Source organism: Triturus cristatus, chromosome 8, assembly GCF_964204655.1.
Source record: "Triturus cristatus chromosome 8, aTriCri1.1, whole genome shotgun sequence".
Lineage (NCBI taxonomy): Eukaryota > Metazoa > Chordata > Amphibia > Caudata > Salamandridae > Triturus > Triturus cristatus.
Window position 1 is genome coordinate 1,555,390,787 of NC_140591.1, and position 21,437 is coordinate 1,555,412,223.

The 21,437-nt window shown below is 39.3% G+C and overlaps 1 pseudogene; it reads right to left on the reverse strand.

Moving 5' to 3' along the window:
* Positions 1–2,625: 2,625 nt before the first annotated feature.
* LOC146806136 (uncharacterized) overlaps positions 2,626–21,437 on the reverse strand; it is a 124,836-nt pseudogene continuing 106,024 nt past the window's right edge.

Genomic DNA, 21,437 nt, shown 5'->3' on the forward strand with positions numbered 1-21,437 from the left:
TCCTGCTCTGCTTACTCAATTCACACCTTAGTGAGTTACATGCTGGATGTGGTATAATCCCTAGGCTTTCTGTCACACTGCAAAGGTGACACAAAATGTTATATTGGATTTGAGTGTGGATGTACAGCTCTACTGATATACCTGTATAGCACACAAACAATAAAGTGTGGAAATCAGGTTTGACAAATAGTTATCATTTGCACACCACCAAGTAAAGTGCCTTGATTTGTTTTGATTGTAATAAAAAATCTGTGTTTTCATCATACTTAATAAATACAAGAAAGTGCTTCATTTTATTTGAATTCTTTGTGCAGTTTATTTATAGGTATTCAAATGGTAATGTGTGCAAGAAACAAAGCGAGCTCTTACAGCCTTTCTTTTCATACTCCCTGTACCCCAGCAAGATTGTTATGTAGATCACTTTCCAAAGTTTTCTCATTTTGCTGTCAGAGTAAAGTAAAAATATTGTCAGTAAAAACATTAATACATCCAATATTGAAAACACAAATATAGTAAACAAAAATATTGTAAACATTAAATAAACATACAAAAAAACAAAAATATCGAAAACAAAAATAAAGCCCACATTATTAATGGCCAGACACAAATATCAAAACTTTAATAATAATTCAAAAGAATGAAACATATAGGACCTTATTACGATTTCGAGCAGAATTGCCTCTGGGCGACATGGTTAATGTCTCAGATCTGACCGACGGGAGGTCAGCGGTTCCGACCGATCAAGTAACTCCTTAAGCTCATAGAAACTGCGTCAGAAAAAACTGCGAATTTAGACTCCGATCACCAACATCATAATTCTGCAGTTGGACCGTAACCGACAAAGTCAGTCAGAAAGCCTCCAACCGCTCCTAGGATACTTACCGACACAGTTGAAGACTTTGAGGCCAACATGATAATAAGGCCCAAAGTCGATCGGAAAGCTTCTGACCGCTCGTAGGACACTTACCTATACAGAGGGAGACTTTCCGATCAACATCGTAACAAAACCTTAAGTCAGTAAAAGTGCTGGATATTAAACATATCTAATTTACTATTCTCACTCCAACCAACATTAAATCAGGGAAGGTGCTGGACACTGAACATATCTAATTTACTATTCCCACTCCAACCTTACTTAATTTAAAGAAAGTGCTGGACACTAAACATACATGATTTAATATTCCCACTCCAACCTACATTAAGTCATGGAAGGTGCTGAACCCTAAACATATATAATTTACTATTCCCACTACAACCTACATTAAATCAGGGAAAGTGTTGGACACTAAACATATTTAATGTACTATTCCCACTCTAACCTAAATTATTTTAAACAAAGTGCTGGACGCTACACACACATAATTTAGTATTCCCACTCCAACCTACATTAAGTCATGGAAGGTCCTGGAAACTAAACATACATCATTTATTATTACCCATTCGAAATATTTTATATATTTTGTATCTATTTTCCATACTTTTCTACAATATTTTAAAACACTCCCCGCCCTTATCCTCTTTAAATCCAACATCCCACTCCTAAAATGTGTTTTCAACATTTATTTTTCAAATTAAATGCAAAATAGATATATTTTTTAAATATCTTAAAACGTTCCACACCCTTTTCCCCTATAAACCCAACATCCCCACTCCTAAAAATTCATTAAAAAATATATTTTCTTAGAATTACATTTAAAATATATATATATTTTTTACTAATAATGTAAAGCACTCCCCACTCGTATCCCCTATAAACCCAACATCCCACTCCTAAAATTTGCTTACTAATTTTTTTTAATCAAAATGTAAAACACTATGCAAAAAATGTAACATCATTTAAAATACTCACCACCCTTATCTCCTATAAATCCAACGTCCCACTCCTAAAAATTTTAAAAAAAATATTGTCTTGAAATGAAATGTAAAATAAAAAACAAAATTGTAATTTTTGTTGTTGTTTTGTTGTTTATGCAAATAAGGTTTTAATGCAAATATTTTCACAAGTGTGTGTCTACATGTGTGTATATGAATTTATGATACAAGTAGTATTTTAAAAAAAGGACAAACAGTTGTCATTGTGAGGGGACAAACAGTTGTCATTGCGAGGGAATCTTAGAAAGTGAGTGAATGGAGTAATACAGACTTTAAAAAAGCCCTTGATCTGACACCATGGCGATAATGATCTTTCCCTTTATACTTTCGACAGTTACGCTCACATTTATATTTACCAGTCTCCTGGCCCTGTGCAGGGCAAGACGGCAATGTTTATAATATGAAGAAATTGTCAAATAATAGAATACGTAAGGTAAAAGAGAGGACTCAGAATGGATACAAAAGTGAATCCAGAAGACAAATTAAAAATACAATCTCCCAAATGCTGATATATTTCATGTCCCCTTGCTTCACTAGTATTTCATATTCTAGGCTTTGAGTTTTCTACAATTAACGGATTATCTGATTATTTTACAATATCTGCATTTTGTGAAGCATTTCCCATGTTTGCCACAATCAATTGCCTTTTTTGAGGGTATCTGAGTGAAGTTTTTCCTAGATTCAGAACAAAGTAAAGGTTTCTCTCATTAGTATGGATTCTCTGACCGTGATTTCATATCAGTAAAACTTTCCCTACATTCTGTGCATGGATGCTGGTTTCTTACTAATGTGGGTTATTTGATCTCTTAAGGGAACTTTCTTCCTAGTGAAGCCTCTTACACATTCAGTACACCAATGTGGTTTCTCACCAGTATGGATTCTCTGATGCTTCAACAGCGTAGCCTTCTCAGTAAAGCTTTTCCCGCTTCTGTACACTGATAGGGTTTCTCACCAGTATGAATTCTCTGATGGGTGAACAGCGTGCTATTTTGAGTAAAGCTTTTGCAGCATTCTGTACACTGATAGGGTTTCTCACTATTGTGGATTCTCCGATGCTTCAAAAATGTGCTCTTCTCAGTAAAGCTTTTCCCACATTCTGTACACTGATAGGGTTTCCCACTAGTGTGGATATTTGATGCATCAACAAATTTCTTTTCACAGTAAAGCTTTTCCCACATTCTGTGCAATTATAGGGTTTCTCACCAGTATGGATTCTCCGATGCGTCAACAGCGTACCCTTCACAGTAAACCTTTTCCCGCTTTCTGTACACTGATAGGGCTTTTCACCAGTATGGATTCTCTGATGATTCAACAAGTTGCTTTCACAGTAAAGCTTTTGCTGCATTCTGTACACTGATAGGGTTTCTCACCAGTATGGATTCTCTGATGCCTCAACAGCGTACCCTTCAGAATAAAGCTTTCCCCGCATTCAGTACACTGATACGGTTTCTCACCAGTATGGATTCTCTGATTCTTCAATAGCGTACACTTCCGAGTAAAGCTTTTCTCGCATTCTGTACACTGATAAGGTTTCTCAACAGTGTGGATTCTGTGATGTTTCACGAATGGTCATGGAAGGAGATGAACCCTAAACATATATAATTTACTATTTCCACTCCAACCTACATTAAATCAGGGAAGGTGCTGGACACTAAACATATTTAATTTACTATTCCCACTCCAACCTAACATATTTTAAAGAAAGTGTTGGACACTACACACATAATTTAGTATTCCCACTCAATCCTACAATAAGTCATGGAAGGTGCTGGACAATAAATATACATAATTAATTATCACCCATTCAAAATATTTTACATATTTTTCTATCTATTTTCCATACTTTTTTACAATATTTTAAGACACTCCCCCCCTTATCCCCTATAAATCCAATGTCCCACTCCTAAAAATGTGAAAACAAATTATTGTCTTGAAATTAAATGTAAAATATAAAACATCCCACTCCTAAATTTAAAAAAATATATATTTTCTTACATTTAAATGTAAAATATTTTAGATTAAAAAGAAAATTCAAACACTCCCCACCCTTAGCCCCTATAAGCCCAACATCCCACTCCTAAAATTTGTTTTTAAAAATATTTTTTTCATTTGAATTTAAAATATTTTAAAATGTTTTTAGTTTTTTTAAAACAATCCTCACCCTTATCCCCAATAAACCCAACAACCCGCTCCTAAATTTTTTTTATGAAACCAAAAGTAATACTAACATTATTAAACAATTAAAAAATATATGTATATAAATTACTGCACTAAAAACAAGAAAACTACACAAATAATACAATATAACATTAAACCATCTATAATTTTGACAATAATTTCAGCTTAGATATTTTTAACATCGATATTTAATACAAAACCTAATTTCAATATTATTGACCTCGATATTACATACCACGATATTTTCAAACAATGATATTTTCAACACAATATTTATGTCACATGATATTTTCAATTCGCTATTCTGTCTAAATACCAATATACCATAATGTCCGTGGTAGATCCAGACAGTTTCCATCCAAATAGGTGGTGTGTCTAGCCTCATCCTCCGCTGCTAGAGATGTATACAGTGTGCATGAATGGTGGGCACCCTCACTGGGCCTGAACACCCAAATATCTCACTTCAATCTAGCCTCTCTACTTGGGCACTCTTCCCATCATTTCAACTCTCTCAAAATACTTTTTTGTTATTTTTTACAGTGAACTACCTTTCTCTTTTTTAACATTCTAATTAAATGTGTCCAAAAAATAGATTCTTACCCCTCCGTCACCTTCTTGACTTCTTAAAAAACATGTTAGCGCCAAACATAAGCTGAACTAGACAATGCAAAGCAGAAGCATTTCCCCTCCATTAGATCTGAGCATCTAATGCTAACCCCTCTTCATTTGATATGACTTTTTATATCTTTTCTTCTTTTACACTTCAAGTGCGAGTATATGTACCAGAACCCCAAACACAGGTAGCAGGTACATTTCTTTCTCATAAGAAGAATGAATAGAGACCTTCAAAATTTAAAGTTCCAGATACTGAACTAAATTATTCTGAACTCTCATTATGTTTTTTTGCAGTTTTTATGTGCACTCAAGACTGCAATATTTACGACTACGATTATGCACTTATGGTTCAAGATCCTATAAAGAATGTGTAGTGGTCTGGCCCCACGTATTCAGGTGATGAAGTAGATGTAGCTGATGAAGTAGACGTAGCTGAGATGATTTTCTGTAGTTTATTAAGTCCATAAGTAGAAGTTACAGCAAGCTAGAAGAAGCCCCTCCAGGAGCTGCCTCCTAGCTGCTCAGCCCATCTTCCAACTGACACAGTCACATACCAGGCACCCAAGCATTCCACTTATGTCACTCACGCCAACATTCTACATGGAACACTCACACTTGCTGAGCAGCTAGGTACAGGATGAAAGGGAACATATTAATATGACCTGAGGATACTGCACATCCTCCCCCTTTTACACTGAAAGTTAATAAGACCCAAACTAAAACGAAGACAACTAAACACAGAAATGTACAAAAGATGTAAATAGTGCATAAACCCTGGGATGAATGGTAAAACCACATCACGAGAGGGAAAACAGACAAGCAAAGGAGGAAAGAAGGATGAAAGGATATACACACATACACCAACATCATCCTCCTCCTTTAATATTGAACAAAGAAAAGTTAAATAGCTTATGAAAAACTCACATAACAAATGTGCAAAACACACGTGAAAAGAGTAAAGAGGAAACGTACCCCAAGACTCCACACAATGGATGGACGACACACCAAATAAAGTGCTCCTCAGAAAAGGAGACTGTGGCCCAAACGCCACCCCTCATGTAAGGGACACTGACCCAAAACAGAAGAAGTGTAACAGGTAGTGTTGCATGGGACTGACACCCCAGTGAAACAGATAACGTTGCATGGGACTGACACCCAAGAACATGTGCAGCACGAGAACAACACAGATGCAGCACAGTGTAGCACATGCACACATTACATCGAGGTGAAGCACGGGGTGACTTACACACACTACATGACAATGTAAAAACACATGGTGAGGCACAGGGTGGCTTACACACTGGACACAGCAAGGTGAGACGCAGGGCGACTTACACACAACTTGACGTACAACGAAGTGGAGGGACTGACACCCAACACACCAACATAACAAAGGTGGGACTAACACCTCCTTTAAATTGTGTAAATGGGACTGACACCCATTACTAATAACATAGGTGGGACTCTCACCCCCGATAAACTGAGTAAATGGGACTCACACCCAAACTCAAAAGTCACACCTGAGTAACTAAACAGTGACTTATGATCTGTAAATAGGGCAAAAATCCATTCCAAATAACTAAATGTGGAGCACAACATTCAGAATGACCAACGTGCAGCACAACGTGACAAATACACACACACTTGTGGACCAAAGTGCAGCACAAAACAGAACAACAGCACAAGCAAGAATTATTATATTAGCGTTTAAAAAACTATAGCACATAGCTATTGTGAAACAAGCGCCGGTGAGCGACCTCAAACCTGAGCAGTGGGTACACTCCCAACTAGTGTACACCACAATACATATGATAAATTAAAATGCAAAGAAAAGCCAATAAAACACCAATGAAAAACAGCATGGTCCATAGACATAACTTTACAGTGTGTTCTGGAAATGTAAATAAATATGTGCATGTGTACCAAAATTGCGTCATCATAATACACATGTACCTCCTGTGTATCACAAGCTTCAACGCGTGTCTTTACTGCAGAGCATCCGACCTGCATGACACAGAAAATCCCAAACTGCTCCGTTGGTGAAATAATTGCCAAAATGTCCCAGTGCTGCAAAACGAAATAGTAGATAAATTCTGCAGAAGAAGAAGCGGACAGCTACCATGTTCTCCAACTGACACATTCTCACGCCGCTTCTCCTCAAATCAGACCAAACTCAGAAAACATGGTTGGCAAATGTTCAAAGCATAACACTGTGTTAGATTGAGCCAAACACAAAATGGCATCACATTGTAGACGTCTTGCCGGGTGGCTCCCCGTACGTCTGTGCATGTGGCGAGCTGATGCAGCGGAATGCAGGGAACAAGGAGGAACTCCATGGAGACGTCACAGGAATGCAGGTAAGACTCCACGCGGCTGGGAACTGCACGCGGACATGGAACAGCGCGTCTTCATTTTCAAAATGCTAATAAACAGTTGAACTGTCAAAAGTCCTGTGGGAAGCCCGAGTCCACAATAAACATAATGAAATGAACTTACCCCCATACTTGGAGATGAATAGTGGATGGCCGAGAAACATTCCTTCACAACACTGCCTCCACATGAGACCAGCAACATTAGAAACTAAAACGACCATAACTGACTTTGTTCTTGCAAAGTAAAAATGTCCATAGCTGACTTTGTTCTTGCGCAAACCACTTATGTGTAGAGATCGCTTCTGGGCACCCATAGAGAGAATGGCAGCTCCTCCCCTCTAGCGCCTCTTCCCCTCTAGCGCCACAACTAGAAAGTCGCGCTGAGTTGACTGAGGTTAAAAATGCCGTAGTTCAACGTAGATGGCTCCACAAATCTTGCGCTGACACGGAGGTACCAGGATAAGGGAAACGATCTAAACCCACGGAAAGAAAAGATTTGAGTTTGAACACTGACATGGATGAATGCTTCATACTTGCTTCTAGGCAAATGCCAGTGCTTGACTCAGTGTATAGGGAGCACAGCTCAGACAGCGGTAGTTAACTGGCAGCCATAAGTATAGTTTGTACTTCTCTGCACAGCATCTACAAAATAAAGGAAAAGTCTTACTGTACAAGAAAAGAAAAATCACTCTGCGCAGCATCCATGACGTGTCTGGTAGCACTGTAAACATTTGTTGTGGTACTGTAGACGTTTGATGTGGTAATGTAGCCATTTGTAGTAGCGTAGGATCTTTAGCAAGATGTTGTAGATGTATAGAAAAAGATACAGCACGCCTCGGCTGGTCTGTCTGGTGTAGTGAACACTGGTGGGGCTGCGAGGCATTCTTAACTGGTTTCTTGCTTGACTGGTTTCTTTTCTTTTCCTTGAGTTTCTTTATACTTGTTCCTTTTTTTTAGTAGATGTAGTAGGTTCTTTCCTACACGTAGTCTTGCTGTACTCCACATCCTTATTTCGCATCCAACTACCTTTAGCGTGAGATGAGCTCCAGATCGTCACCATAAATGTAGTGGGCTGGCCCCACATGTTTAGGTGATGAAGTAGACGTAGCCAAGATGATTTTCTGTAGTTTATTAAGTCCATAAGTAGAAGTTACAGCAAGCTAGAAGAAGCCCCTCCAGGAGCAGCCTCCTAGCTGCTCAGCCCATCTTCCAACTGACACAGTCACGTACCAGGCACCCAAGCATTCCACTAATGTCACTCACACAAACATTCCACATGGAAAACTCACACTTGCTGAGCAGCTAGGAACAGGATGAAAGGGAACATATTAACATGACCTGAGGATACTACAGAATGTTTGCAGCATCTTCAGTCCCTCGGTACAGAACATTGTTGTCTTACCATTATTACATTTGTACGCCAAGCTTTTAGTCTCAGAAAAGCAGAGAATGATGCTAATTGTGGTGATCTCTGAACGGCCTGTGCTTTACCCACATTAAGTTTACAATTTGACTAATCTTCTTGGAAGCATGTATTTGAATCATGGTTTACTTTTTATACATTTATCTTATATGTGGTGTTTTTCTTGATAATTCTTGCATGTTTTATCATTGTTTTATTGATGTAATACCTGTTTATGACCGCACAGCTGAATAAAAGTTTTTGACCGACTGAATCCTCATTGAGCAGCGACAAGCACGAGAATGAGACTGAACATGTCAGAGATAAGAAATCAGTACAGGCTATGCAAAACATGGGCCCACAAATTGGTGGCAGCTATTGCAGGGATTTTAAAACAATTTTGTGCAATTTCTCTATATCACCCTTGACCCTTTTTCAGTGACAACTATTTGCCTTGATTGCTCCTGTGAAGTCTATTGGGTAGCGTTCAATCCAAAATCTTGAGAAGGCTACAAAGAGCATAAAACTTTGAAGCTCAACTCCTCCATGGATTAAACGACTAGAAACACATCACCACAACTTTACAAATGCTCCACTGGATGCCCATCACACGGATATTTGATTCAAAATGTAAAAATGTTCTGTTGTACATAAAAAACCATGCAAAATTGTGCATCTATCTGCCTTTCCAATGTCATAATTGTGAATCATTTGACCACACATCTAATGTAGCCCTTCTAAAACAATCACATACTCTTCTCATTAAATTAAAATGGTTTAGAAGTTATTGGCACCATCAAGGTTCCTCACTTTGGAAGGCTTTCCCTCTGCAGATGCTCAGTGTTGCCAACATGAAATATTTCTGAAAGCAACTGAAGACATGCCTCTTCCTCCAAGCATTTGATCCTGAATGATTTAATTTCTTACTATCTCTCCACTTACATTTTACTCCAGAATGCGTTTCTCCATTCCCTTCAATGTACCCACGCTCTAAAGCATCTGGGGTCATACGAGCACATCTTAAAAGCCTTAAATGAAATAAATACATGTCAATTGTGAATCTGTTTTACAGTGGCTTTGCCACTGCCCGGTGTCCTCTATTCAGGCTCATGCCCTAGAACTGGATTGATCCAAGGAAGATAGACACCAAGAAATCATCCAGCTTCATTGAGGGGAATAAGATTCTAAAACCAGTCAGCTGACCTACCATCAAACATGAGTTGTTTCATGGACTGGCCTTAAGGATTGCAGTCACCAAGTTTAGAAGAAGGTCCACTTCAGGTGGACTCTTTCAGTTCTGCAGAGTCTTTTCCTCGACCGGTGAACAACAACAAAAATCATGTAGAGAACCAGTCAGGGGGCTCGATGTGAGGTGGGTCATCAGCAGAAAAAAAACATGCTAGGTCTGCCAGAATGACAAAATGAGGAGCAGGACGACACATGACGTCTGCCTTTTAACATCAGGGACTTGCTGCTGGGGATCACTGCCGGCAGTCCTCCCTAATATTGGTAATCGTTGAAGGCTTGTTAAAATGTTAGTTTGCCACCAACTACTACTGGAAGGTAGATGGTGAAGTAAAGAAAAAGGACTACTTTCAGCTAAGTTTGGTTTGAATCAGCTTTAGTGATCAGTGTTCAAAGTCCAGTCTTTCCGCCTTACATTAATTGTAGTGTATATGTTCAACCTTAGATAAGGAGTTCCCTGACTAATCTCAGTCTATAAATGCCTATAGAAAAAAGCATGAGAATAGAAAGGAAAACATGCCACTGATGAAGTGAGAAATGTAAAATGCAAACAATAGTTATTAAACAAACATGAGACAAATGTACATATCAGATTGGGACGTTTTGTGAAACACTGCTCTGACTCTAACTTAATTCAGAGTCAGGGCTGTAGCTTAGTTGGTGAGATTCAGGGTGTGTGAAGCATAAAGTCCTAACTAAATAATAGTATGCCAAAGGGTGGAGGGGTGACCAAGATTTGGGATACACTGTTCCCATAAGCAGTGCCGGCTTTAGCACTGGTGGCACCAAGAGCGACATTTCTTTAGGTTCCTGCAGCCCCCAATTACCGCTTTCTACATGGATTCCCTCACTACCACTCTCCACCAGTGCCCCTCATCTCTCCTTACCCCTTCTCTCATTTACATTTCATTTGTTTTGAAGTGCTGGTTGGGGTTGGCTTTACTAATAAGAATGCATTTCTAACCAAATAAAACCTTTTCAGGAATATTTGCAATAGATAATGAAAAACTGGGGGAAAAACATAAAGTCCTAATATGCCGTTTGCATGTAACTCTTCAATGACAGTTCATAGGTCACTGTGCTACATTAGATTGTAACTTTTGAACAGCAAGTAACAGAAGGATGACTGTGACAACAGTAGTAGCCCTCTAAACTATCCACATAAATACAGTTATGTGATCTGAATATCACCAGAGTTATCATAGCATTTTTGTTGTTGTCTGAAATCTGCTGAACATGCAGGAAACTCTGCAGCAGCTGCATGCAAACCCATAAGTTATTTCTAAATGCCAGACCCCCACCCCACTGTCAGCAGCACGTGCGTCTGCCCCACTCACACCATCCTGAAGCTGGCCCTGCCCATGAGGAACAGTTTTAATATTGATTTGTATTTGGTGAGACTCTTTCTAAGTTCATGCCTAAGAATATAAATTACAACTTTTCAGTCAAAGGAGGATGATGAGAAAAACCAAGACCCGACCCAGGGCCCCCAGACCAAACTCTCGAGCCAAAATGCATTTATTTGGGGGGATGTCACACCCCATGTTTATGACAAATAGGATAAACCGTGATAAATAAACACGAATGAAGCTGGACACTGCTCGCTCCAGTGAGTTCTGTCAATAGGCGCTGATAATGGGAGATTGGATGGGTCTCACACGTTTGCGGTCTTTTTCTGCTTTCTGGGTTAAACAATGCATGTTTCCTTCTCAGCCACACGAGTATTACCACGTAGCATTCATTGCAGTCCTCTTTTAAAGGGCTATGTTTTTGTTTTGCGGTTTCGAGTGGACTGAGCAACAAACCTTTTATCTAAAAACATTTTTTACTAAAAAACGTAGTCTTCTGAAAAAAAAGTACTATGAAAAAGAAAAAAAATGGCCGCGAACTGCACGTGCGTTATGTACAGGCCCTGAAATTGAAAAACGTTAAAAAAAAATAATTATATAATATTGACTAACAGTCCAAGATAAATACATGCATTTCTGGAATATGGCCACATGATGGCAGTGCTGCCACGCGGCAGGAGTAAAGAAGCGTTCTTTGTTTGTTTTTGTCTGTCTAGGCACCGTGCTACGTCTATGAGGTAAATGAACCTATTTGTGGTCAACAACTAATTACTGTGCAAGATCGCCGACTAATAAGTGCGCTTAATTGGACGCATAAGGATGAAATGATAGCTCATTAACCCCTTCGCTGCTGCGGACATTCTGCTGCAGCGCTGGGGGGGGCAGGGGGGCAGCGCGGCGGGCCTGTGCTCATGACGGAGCCGCTCCGTCATGAGCCACAGTTGAGCTGTGCTCATGACGGAACGGTTCCGTCATGACTCCGCCCATTTGCGTTGTCGCCCCGCACAGGCGGGGAAACAGCGCCGCGCAGGCGGAGCGGCCGCCGACAGGATTGTCATGACGGAACCGTTCCGTCATGAGCACACGGCAACCGTGGCTCATGACGGAACGGTTCCGTCATGAGCAGGGAAGGGGTTAAGCCTCAGCCTACGTTAGTAGCACAATTAATGTCCTTTGAAGTTGTCTTCCCCATTGTTCATTATCTCCTGAAAACACTGACCAACATGAGTCTTAAATACAGCCAGAGGCGCAACTAGAGCCAAATTTTGGGGGGGGGGGGCTGAGCAAAAATTTCGGGGGGGGGCTGAACTTTAAGCAATTGGCAGAGTGGAGCTGCAGGGGCTCTTAGAAGTGAAACAACAAACTGTACTCCCCTTGGTCTTTCTTTGGGACTACCTCTAAGGAGGAACACACAAAATTGCCCAAAGGGATGGAATCAAAAGGATCTGCCACAGTGTTTAGGTTCATCTCCTTAAAAATGTTCTTTCTGGCAATGCTAGGATTAGCCCTTAGTGACTGCAGATTTTTGCAGAAAGTCACGCCCACACAGCCCTCAGCCGGGATCCTGAAACCATTCTTAAAGCCATCATACAAAGACTGAGTGGCCACTGTGTTGTTGTAAACATTCAACCATGACACCATTTCTTGCCCATTAACCAGAGGGGGGACCTTGTCCAATATTGGTTGCTCCATCCTGTTTTATGGGGCCACTATCCTTTGCCATTTGGAAGCACTTGGACTCAGAGTGTGAGAGTAGGCTGCAGAAATAACAACAGTGCTTGAATTTGCATGTCCCTGGCGCTCTGGAGCAAGACCTTTTATTGAAATCCCAGCATGACACCATCTTTGCCCCGACCACTGAATTTCTGGTTGCCCCCAGGTCTGCCTGAAAGGGCTGACTTAGGGCAGCCTCATCCTTCTGCAGCTTCATGAACCACAGCCATGTGATAATCTCAATCCAATCTCAATCTAAAGTGGGTCTAGTGGCCTTAATCACCTAAACTCTTTTTTTTTTTTTAATGAATTTCTTTATTAGCATTTGAGAACATACAACACCCAAATTCTTTGTCATAATCCATGCTGTGCCTCCAAACTCATTGTGTGCAGACACTATCCTAATCTGGTAACACACCAATTATGCCTCCCCAGTTCGGGAATTGCTCTGCCATAATTGCTTGAAAAATTAAGAAACCTTTTAACCAATTCATCATTGTCTCATCCGCCTTTTTCTTGTAAGGCATTGACCGCATTCCCTAGAATGTGAGCATTCTTTGCACCCTTTGCTCTCCTCTTGCCATCTGCTTTTAGCTCACACGTGTTTACATATTTGCATTTCCAGATCCTTTCCGTCACCTCTGTAGGCACAAGCCTGTCCAACTGGTCAAGCTCAGAATGCATATCCCCCAAACCAGTGCTTGGCAAAGGTTCCACCATACCTGCTGGAGAGGGCTCTGTGGGGAGAGGTAGGGTCACCCTCTGCTGCACCTGTCAAGACATCCTCTGTTAGAGGTGCAGACAACATCCTTACCTTTGAACGCCATGGCAAACACTATCCGAATTGCTGTGCAATTATTGCTGCTCAGCACTATGCTGTTGTTTGCCACTGGGACTGTAACTGCAGGAGAGCCCACTTGACTTTTGACAGCACTTACATTGCCAACTGGCACAACCTCAGAGGTGACCCGCGGTCTCTGCCCCCTTCCTTACTTGTCACTTGAACCCTACCGAACTTCTTCACTGGGGGAATGCCAACTGTGGTGCAACACCAGGCCTTTTCGGCCTTTCTACAAGAGCTACTGGTTCCACCTGCTGCACTCCTTGCAGGCCCTGTAGACGCAAGAACCTCATCCATCGCATCCATCTGGCGCTCCATCCTGAGCATCATTTCCGCCATATCAAAATCAGGTTGCAAACTTTTGCCACCCTTCATAGCCCTGCCTGACATCTTTGCCCAGTCCAATACACCCTTTTGCACCCCAGAAACCTTAGTGCCTCACCACTACCAACCACAAGAACAGTAAAAAACACTGCAATATACTGGCTTCTATATCCCCTACACAAGTATAAATGCTTCCCCAGTCAGCCCTATGAGCTATTTTTAATGGGCTACACAATGCTGATCCTTTCAAAACACTAGCCTTGCCCAAGAGCTCACACTCTACTACCAGTGTCCCGATCAAAGGCCAATTGCCTCACCAAATGCCCCCAAACAAATTTCTCCAAAGCAGGGAAACCAAAATTGCATCCATGCTCATGACTAAATGGCCGACAATGCATTTTACAGGTGTTCCAAATCAAAAAAGGCCAACTGCCTCACACAGAATGCCCCCAACACATTTCTCAAACGGGGTGCCATAATTGCTAGCTTGTCATCAGAAATGGCCCAAAAATGTCTTCTTATACCTTCCCCATAACTCAAAGCCTGTGCAGGCCGAAAGGCCCTCTGGAGCTGCCATCGAGAGCGCCCAGAACCAGCCAATCCTTGACTGCGGCCCTGACCGCAGGGCCTGGGCGAAATGCCCCACGCCCTGTGATGGTCCATGGCTTGTCACCATATCGTCGGCTTTTCCTGAGTGGGAGAGCCTTTGGCAGTGTTACATTTCTGCTCAAACCAACTCTCAAAGTGACATGGCTACTGTAAGTGACTTAAGTGTAAAAAAGGTAAGTACTGAGGCTATCAGTAAACCACTAATTGGGATCAATGCCAGATTATATTACAAAAATTAAGTATGGGCTATTGGCTGTCTTGCATTAGAAACAATCCTATATGTGAGGTGACCACTTTAAGCTTGACATCCTACAATGGTTGGAGATAGTCACAAGATACCAGAAATGGACACAAGATATAAGAAGCAGTTATCTTGAGCTCAATATATCCACTTTATATCAATGGTGACCATTAGGTTTCAGGATATGCTGTCATTTGGCAGGGAGGAGTTCAATTGCTGAGGCATGGTCCTCATTTGGAGAGGTACCCATCATTTGCCAGGGGGGCCCTACCCTATGTCAGAGTACACAAAATATTCAGAGAATTAGATAATTATGTGGCAAAAAAATATCAATGGTGGCAGTCTTCAGCCAGGAATGACTACTAATGACTGGGAAGGAAGCTATGTTTAATGGCAGATGGTGACCTTTGAGAGGGGTACAGTGTAAATACTAGCGTCACATTTCATGAACGAGCAAGCATATTGAACCCATTTTCCACCATAGGAACTAATACAATAGTCGTGGTTGGCACTTAACCATCACCTTTTAACATTTATTCGGATATGCAATCATGCTGCCCCAAAATGATAGCATTGTGAGTTTAGGAAAAGACAAGCAGTTTGCTATCAAATAAAAGTGATTCATTTAAAAAAAAAAAGCTAAATTCAATTTACCAAAACAAAAGCTCGATATTTTTCTAAAAACTAACACTTTTGTGCCGAACACATCATTTATTATAGCCTTATAGCCCGCAGTAGCGGCCTATACCGGCTATTGAAGGCCCGCTGCATCGTTAAAGGCCCGAGCCGAAGGTATAGCCCTGCTACGAAGGGCTATAAGGCTATTAGAACATTCTGCCACTAGAGGGCAGAATGTTCTAACAAAACAAAGCCTTTAGGGAGCACAAGGAGATTGAAATCCCCTCAGGCTCCCTTAAGCCTTTGTTCACAGCCACAACTGTGAACAAAGACACATTGGAATGTTGGCACTCCGGGCTTAGACCAGCCATTATATGCCCGGAGCACTCCATTGTTTTCAATGGAGCTACCGACATTCCAATGTTCTAATCAACTTTAGTACATACATTTAAGGTGGCCAACCATCAGATTATCATTTCAATCAAGTACTCAAATTAATATGCAGTTTACCACAAATGTATAGATCAAGCTTGCATGTTCCTGTAACATATAATGCCTCGGATGCACGTCATATGCCAGGAATTCCACCATGACGCTGAAGATCACATTCCTTCAAAAACACCCAAAAATATAAAAGAAAATAGAGCCATTATGGCACAGGCAGCATTATACCAAGGATGCACATTATCATGTTAAGGATGCCCACCATATGTCAGGTTCACATCAGTATGCCATGGCAAGAAACATGACAGGGATGGGCACTATTATACTCAGATTTTCCACAGTACATCAAGAACTACCACCATTATACCAAAGCAACAAGTAAAAATATTATGCAATCAACTTCCCCAATTATGCTACAACAAGTACTATACGATAGGTATGCATTGGCATGCGGTGGATGTCCAGAATATGTCAAGATGTACCTCAATTACCTCTGTGGCAGCATTAAATCACTGATGCACTCACCACACCAAAAAATCCCACAATATGCCAAGAATGTATACCATTTCCCTAGGATCAGCTTTATACCAAAGATGAACATCATCGTGCTACAGATGGCCACATTATGACAACATTACCAATTTTATTCCCGGACCAGCTGTATGACTATGACAGTACGAGGAGTGGTGTGATTGTGCTAGAGACGACCACCCTGTTATTCATGGGGTACATAAGAGGAGATGTGTGATGGGGGCTATGGGGACCAGATCTACAAAAGGACATCTACTCCCCCACACTTATATATTCACATGCAGACATAGACATGCAAGCACACATGCACACACATACACACACCTCTCAAAATATTTTTTTTACTAACATGCCATGTTACACTCTCTCCTACACATTCTCCAGTTTGCACACCTTCACTCCTGCTCTGCTTACTCAATTCACACCTTAGTGAGTTACATGCTGGATGTGGTATAATCCCTAGGCTTTCTGTCACACTGCAAAGGTGACACAAAATGTTATATTGGATTTGAGTGTGGATGTACAGCTCTACTGATATACCTGTATAGCACACAAACAATAAAGTGTGGAAATCAGGTTTGACAAATAGTTATCATTTGCACACCACCAAGTAAAGTGCCTTGATTTGTTTTGATTGTAATAAAAAATCTGTGTTTTCATCATACTTAATAAATACAAGAAAGTGCTTCATTTTATTTGAATTCTTTGTGCAGTTTATTTATAGGTATTCAAATGGTAATGTGTGCAAGAAACAAAGCGAGCTCTTACAGCCTTTCTTTTCATACTCCCTGTACCCCAGCAAGATTGTTATGTAGATCACTTTCCAAAGTTTTCTCATTTTGCTGTCAGAGTAAAGTAAAAATATTGTCAGTAAAAACATTAATACATCCAATATTGAAAACACAAATATAGTAAACAAAAATATTGTAAACATTAAATAAACATACAAAAAAACAAAAATATCGAAAACAAAAATAAAGCCCACATTATTAATGGCCAGACACAAATATCAAAACTTTAATAATAATTCAAAAGAATGAAACATATAGGACCTTATTACGATTTCGAGCAGAATTGCCTCTGGGCGACATGGTTAATGTCTCAGATCTGACCGACGGGAGGTCAGCGGTTCCGACCGATCAAGTAACTCCTTAAGCTCATAGAAACTGCGTCAGAAAAAACTGCGAATTTAGACTCCGATCACCAACATCATAATTCTGCAGTTGGACCGTAACCGACAAAGTCAGTCAGAAAGCCTCCAACCGCTCCTAGGATACTTACCGACACAGTTGAAGACTTTGAGGCCAACATGATAATAAGGCCCAAAGTCGATCGGAAAGCTTCTGACCGCTCGTAGGACACTTACCTATACAGTGGGAGACTTTCCGATCAACATCGTAACAAAACCTTAAGTCAGTAAAAGTGCTGGATATTAAACATATCTAATTTACTATTCTCACTCCAACCAACATTAAATCAGGGAAGGTGCTGGACACTGAACATATCTAATTTACTATTCCCACTCCAACCTTACTTAATTTAAAGAAAGTGCTGGACACTAAACATACATGATTTAATATTCCCACTCCAACCTACATTAAGTCATGGAAGGTGCTGAACCCTAAACATATATAATTTACTATTCCCACTACAACCTACATTAAATCAGGGAAGGTGTTGGACACTAAACATATTTAATGTACTATTCCCACTCTAACCTAAATTATTTTAAACAAAGTGCTGGACGCTACACACACATAATTTAGTATTCCCACTCCAACCTACATTAAGTCATGGAAGGTCCTGGAAACTAAACATACATCATTTATTATTACCCATTCGAAATATTTTATATATTTTTTATCTATTTTCCATACTTTTCTACAATATTTTAAAACACTCCCCGCCCTTATCCTCTTTAAATCCAACATCCCACTCCTAAAATGTGTTTTCAACATTTATTTTTCAAATTAAATGCAAAATAGATATATTTTTTAAATATCTTAAAACGTTCCACACCCTTTTCCCCTATAAACCCAACATCCCCACTCCTAAAAATTCATTAAAAAATATATTTTCTTAGAATTACATTTAAAATATATATATATTTTTTACTAATAATGTAAAGCACTCCCCACTCGTATCCCCTATAAACCCAACATCCCACTCCTAAAATTTGCTTACTAATTTTTTTTAATCAAAATGTAAAACACTATGCAAAAAATGTAACATCATTTAAAATACTCACCACCCTTATCTCCTATAAATCCAACGTCCCACTCCTAAAAATTTGAAAAAAAATATTGTCTTGAAATGAAATGTAAAATAAAAAACAAAATTGTAATTTTTGTTGTTGTTTTGTTGTTTATGCAAATAAGGTTTTAATGCAAATATTTTCACAAGTGTGTGTCTACATGTGTGTATATGAATTTATGATACAAGTAGTATTTTAAAAAAAGGACAAACAGTTGTCATTGTGAGGGGACAAACAGTTGTCATTGCGAGGGAATCTTAGAAAGTGAGTGAATGGAGTAATACAGACTTTAAAAAAGCCCTTGATCTGACACCATGGCGATAATGATCTTTCCCTTTATACTTTCGACAGTTACGCTCACATTTATATTTACCAGTCTCCTGGCCCTGTGCAGGGCAAGACGGCAATGTTTATAATATGAAGAAATTGTCAAATAATAGAATACGTAAGGTAAAAGAGAGGACTCAGAATGGATACAAAAGTGAATCCAGAAGACAAATTAAAAATACAATCTCCCAAATGCTGATATATTTCATGTCCCCTTGCTTCACTAGTATTTCATATTCTAGGCTTTGAGTTTTCTACAATTAACGGATTATCTGATTATTTTACAATATCTGCATTTTGTGAAGCATTTCCCATGTTTGCCACAATCAATTGCCTTTTTTGAGGGTATCTGAGTGAAGTTTTTCCTAGATTCAGAACAAAGTAAAGGTTTCTCTCATTAGTATGGATTCTCTGACAGTGATTTCATATCAGTAAAACTTTCCCTACATTCTGTGCATGGATGCTGGTTTCTTACTAATGTGGGTTATTTGATCTCTTAAGGGAACTTTCTTCCTAGTGAAGCCTCTTACACATTCAGTACACCAATGTGGTTTCTCACCAGTATGGATTCTCTGATGCTTCAACAGCGTAGCCTTCTCAGTAAAGCTTTTCCCGCTTCTGTACACTGATAGGGTTTCTCACCAGTATGAATTCTCTGATGGGTGAACAGCGTGCTATTTTGAGTAAAGCTTTTGCAGCATTCTGTACACTGATAGGGTTTCTCACTATTGTGGATTCTCCGATGCTTCAAAAATGTGCTCTTCTCAGTAAAGCTTTTCCCACATTCTGTACACTGATAGGGTTTCCCACTAGTGTGGATATTTGATGCATCAACAAATTTCTTTTCACAGTAAAGCTTTTCCCACATTCTGTGCAATTATAGGGTTTCTCACCAGTATGGATTCTCCGATGCGTCAACAGCGTACCCTTCACAGTAAACCTTTTCCCGCTTTCTGTACACTGATAGGGCTTTTCACCAGTATGGATTCTCTGATGATTCAACAAGTTGCTTTCACAGTAAAGCTTTTGCTGCATTCTGTACACTGATAGGGTTTCTCACCAGTATGGATTCTCTGATGCCTCAACAGCGTACCCTTCAGAATAAAGCTTTCCCCGCATTCAGTACACTGATACGGTTTCTCACCAGTATGGATTCTCTGATTCTTCAATAGCGTACACTTCCGAGTAAAGCTTTTCTCGCATTCTGTACACTGATAAGGTTTCTCAACAGTGTGGATTCTGTGATGTTTCACGAATGGTCATGGAAGGAGATGAACCCTAAACATATATAATTTACTATTTCCACTCCAACCTACATTAAATCAGGGAAGGTGCTGGACACTAAACATATTTAATTTACTATTCCCACTCCAACCTAACATATTTTAAAGAAAGTGTTGGACACTACACACATAATTTAGTATTCCCACTCAATCCTACAATAAGTCATGGAAGGTGCTGGACAATAAATATACATAATTAATTATCACCCATTCAAAATATTTTACATATTTTTCTATCTATTTTCCATACTTTTTTACAATATTTTAAGACACTCCCCCCCTTATCCCCTATAAATCCAATGTCCCACTCCTAAAAATGTGAAAACAAATTATTGTCTTGAAATTAAATGTAAAATATAAAACATCCCACTCCTAAATTTAAAAAAATATATATTTTCTTACATTTAAATGTAAAATATTTTAGATTAAAAAGAAAATTCAAACACTCCCCACCCTTAGCCCCTATAAGCCCAACATCCCACTCCTAAAATTTGTTTTTACAAATATTTTTTTCATTTGAATTTAAAATATTTTAAAATGTTTTTAGTTTTTTTAAAACAATCCTCACCCTTATCCCCAATAAACCCAACAACCCGCTCCTAAATTTTTTTTATGAAACCAAAAGTAATACTAACATTATTAAACAATTTAAAAATATATGTATATAAATTACTGCACTAAAAACAAGAAAACTACACAAATAAAACAATATAACATTAAACCATCTATAATTTTGACAATATTTTCAGCTTAGATATTTTTAACATCGATATTTAATACAAAACCTAATTTCAATATTATTGACCTCGATATTACATACCACGATATTTTCAAACAATGATATTTTCAACACAATATTTATGTCACATGATATTTTCAATTCGCTATTCTGTCTAAATACCAATATACCATAATGTCCGTGGTAGATCCAGACAGTTTCCATCCAAATAGGTGGTGTGTCTAGCCTCATCCTCCGCTGCTAGAGATGTATACAGTGTGCATGAATGGTGGGCACCCTCACTGGGCCTGAACACCCAAATATCTCACTTCAATCTAGCCTCTCTACTTGGGCACTCTTCCCATCATTTCAACTCTCTCAAAAGACTTTTTTGTTGTTTTTTACAGTGAACTACCTTTCTCTTTTTTAACATTCTAATTAAATGTGTCCAAAAAATAGATTCTTACCCCTCCGTCACCTTCTTGACTTCTTAAAAAACAT